Raw genomic sequence first — 3,819 nt, 5'->3', positions numbered from 1 at the left:
CAACCAGTTTTTGTTTTTTACAGAAGCATTGAAACAGGAGAGAGCAGGCATACTGCAGTGTATATCAGTAGCAAAATATGTGAAGTCCTACAGAAGATTGAGGGTGGTAAAGTATTCGCTTTGCTGACTGATAATGCAAGTAATATGAAAGCAGCATAGGAGATCATAATGGATAAATAGCCACATATTACTGCAATAGGATGTGCATCCCATGGGCTAAACTTGCTCCTTAATGACATCATAAAGTTGGACACTATACAAAAGATCTATAGAAGAGCAAAGGAAGTTATAAAACATGTAAAAGCTACTCGTATTGTAGCTGTGGCCTTTACAAAGAAGCAGGAAGAAAAGAATAGAAAGAATCAAATAGTGACACTCAAACTCTGTAGTAAAACGAGATGAGGTGGAGTGGTGATCTCATTTGAAAGTTTACTAAAAAACAAAGAAGCTCTTCAAGAAACAGTAATAACTGAGGATCTTAACACTGTACTTGATGAGGATGTCTTCTGGGTTCAGCTGCAGAACTCCCTGAAGATTCAAAAGCCAATTTCTGCAACAATCACTGCATCTGAATCAGACAGTGCATTTTTGTCAGACATTCCTTACCAAATGGCCCAGATAAAATCAACTGTTTTTGAGAGTCTAAGTGTATCTATGCTTACAAGTACCGAAGAAAGAAAAGTGAAAGATTTTATTAACAGATGGGAAGAACAGACAGGAAGATGCCATCAGCGGTGTCAGTAGCGAGGCGGGGAAGGCGGGGGCTGGTAAGTGGCAACCACCCATAGGTATCAGCTGCAATTCTCTCAGGGGGTGCACTGCCAATCTCAGGGGGTGCATGTGCACCTGTGTGTGCCTCTTATATGTTAGTAATGGCCCCCAGGCCCGGTCCTTGGTATGGAGGCAGTGGTAAAAAGAGGGAAGGCCTGGGTATGAAGTGATGGAAGTGGCAGGAGTCTGGGGGTTTGCAGTGACCAGTGTCTCAGACCAGCGAGGTGACCAGTGTCTCAGACTCCCAGCCCCAGTGTTGACACTGCAGCAGAGGGGAGGAGGAGAAGGTGGGGAGCAATGAGAAGGTGAGTGTGTCCCCCATGCACCCCAGTAGGCCCCAGGCCTGAGGGAATGCCCCTCCCCCAGCCCAGATGATGATTGGGTGCCTCCTGCCTCCAGGCCAGTCAGGATGACCCATCCTGCCTCTATGCCAGGGCCCTAGTGCTCTATACAGACTAGACATCTCCTGTGTTGGCCCCTCATTGCCCGCCTCTGTGCCCAAGGACCCGCCTCTATGCCAGGGCCCTAGTGCTCTATACAGACTAGACATCTCCTGTGTTGGCCCCTCATTGCCCGCCTCTGTGCCCAAGGACCCGGTTGCCAGGGGTTCAGCCTGGGGTTTGGAGGTCAGAGCTTCTGGCCCAGGCCAGTCCTGCTGGGGACAGAAAGGCCCCACTGAGCCAAGTGTGAGAACCATGTACTGTTCCTTGCTGTGGAGACTCTCCTTTACTCTGTGGTTGTTCTGTGGGTGTGAGCAGAGGGGCTGAGATCCACCCCTGTCCCACTCTCACTAGTTTCTTCTCTCCTGACCTGCACCCCACACTGAGCGTGCCTTGACTCTGCCCCTTCTCCCACAGGTTCCAGATGGCCTGGATCTTCCCCTGCTGTTCTCCCCTCTTCTCATGTCTTCTTGTCTTGGGCCTGCACACTTCAACTAAGGGGCCATCCCCCCCCCAACTTAAACAATTGAACTCCTCCCTTCCCCTTCTACCCCTCATGTCCCCTCCCTCCATCCTTCCCTGCCTGATCCTGGATGGGAACACAGGATATCAGCAGTGGTGCTTCTGCCTCTGAGCATGTAAGTGGCTTCTCATTCCTTGTAGGTGTCTTCAACTAAGGGGCCATCATGACCTTAGGCTACAAGGAGCCATATCCTATGAACACACCAGGCAGGCTTCCAGCACACCTGAGCTATACAGCAAGGTAGGATGCACAGGTGTGACCAGCAAAAGCAAGGGGCATGGGATGAGCCACTGCTGCATTGCTCAGGTTGTATACCTGTTCAGCTTTCTGGATTTTAAGAGAGTGCCTTTGGCCTAGATCTGAACAATCAGATCTGGACTAGACAGTTCATCCTACTACCATCAAACTGATGGCAAGATTTTCAAAAGGGCTTAAGCTATTTGACATGTCTTGCTTTTTTTTCCTTATGCGTGAAGCATTCAGTGAGTAGTTTAGAATGCCTCTTCCTTCAGGATTTGTAGTTTGAATTTAATTTTTTTGTTTTCATTCTAACCTTGGGTTGTTTGGTTTTTTTTTGTTTCCTCTCTCTCCCAATACCTAATTAGGCTGTTTAAAGCTGTTTGGAAAGTATTACAAGTGTCCCTGGAAAAGCAGGCACTCCTTTGAACTGGTTCACAGTGCACCAGTGTTACCTATGGCCTTGCTGTCTGGACTTCCTCCAAAGTGTCCAGCTAGAAACTCCATGTTCCCTGGAAATACTTCCTCTCTGCCTTGTGCTCGGAGCACAGATGTGAATAGGGGCCTAGACATTTTTGTGGATGGCTCCAGCTTTTATGAGGAAGGAAAATGTTCATTTCTACAGGTCATGAGTCAGACAACTCTGGGCAAGATTAATTAACCAGGCTATATGCAGGCTGATCCATCCCGTACTAGTCCTCCAACCCCAGTCCCTCCCATTCCCTTTTGCTTGTAGCATTATGGTGCTAGGAAATCTGAATGTTGAGGTTGCCCACCTCACTCTCATATAGCCTTGTAACAGGTCCCCACCCACCGTACCTTGGCACTGTTGCTCTGCTGACCCAGCTGCAATAAAGGCAGCCACTGCCAAACCAAACTGAGGAGCCCCACCAATTGGCCCTGGGGCTTAGGTACAAAGGCCTAAGAGGCACCAGGGGCTTGCATTGGGACACTTCAAACAAAATTGGATGCTCTCTCCACTGATGGAAGAGATCTGACAGTTGTCCACAAGGCAAGTGCACCTGGGGAAGCATTGGACACACTTCCTGGTTCTGTAGCACTCGGGGAAAAACCTGGACACTCAACTCACCACTAGAAGGAGTCCAACAGGTCCCCCTGGAGGCCAAAACATCCAGGGAAGCACCATATGCTATCCTGACTGCTAGAACATCAGGGACCCAAGTAGATGCTCTCCCTCCCAACACAATCAGTGATCACCTGAGCTAGGATGCAGCAGGACCCCAAAACACACACACAAGTCTGTGCAGAAGCACCCAGGTAGGTATGGCTGGGAGAGGGCTGCCCAGGGTGATCTGAAATGGGAAACGGGTGAAGAACTCCAGCAAGGAGGCTTCCCAACACCATGTACCTAGCTGGGATGCCTGCAGGCTTGGAACACCCCAGCAGGAGGTCAGCGGGAAAACGAGCCTCACTCAAGCACACTGGTGGCCGCCTTGAGATGGTGCCATACCTGGCCTAGTGCCACGGTGGGAAGAACTCGTGCAAAAAGGGCAACATGCCAAGAGGCATAGAGGCCCAATGGCGGGTGAGTGAGGAGTGCACCAGGCACTGGACCAACCCAAGCCCAGAAAAGGGATCGCTCAGTGCAGAGGTATCATGGCCCTGCCTGGCTGCCCAGTAAGAGCCATTTAATTTATATTCCCTGTTTTGTGATTTTGGACATAAAAGGCAGAAGCAGAATACTTGCGGTCTCAATTCTCACCAGACACCTAGCATAGAAGAAAAGGCAATGTCATAACGCTGAGTTGTCACCGTGGCTAATTACAAGACCGAAGTAGAAGGGGCTGGGCTATAGGGGAGGAAGAGCCCCAGAGGAGTCATGCAATG

This window comes from Alligator sinensis, unplaced genomic scaffold, assembly GCF_000455745.1.
Source record: "Alligator sinensis unplaced genomic scaffold, ASM45574v1 scaffold1595_1, whole genome shotgun sequence".
In the NCBI taxonomy this organism is placed as follows: Eukaryota; Metazoa; Chordata; order Crocodylia; family Alligatoridae; genus Alligator; species Alligator sinensis.
The sequence above is the reverse complement of the archived record's forward strand: the minus strand, read 5'-3'. Positions refer to the sequence as shown.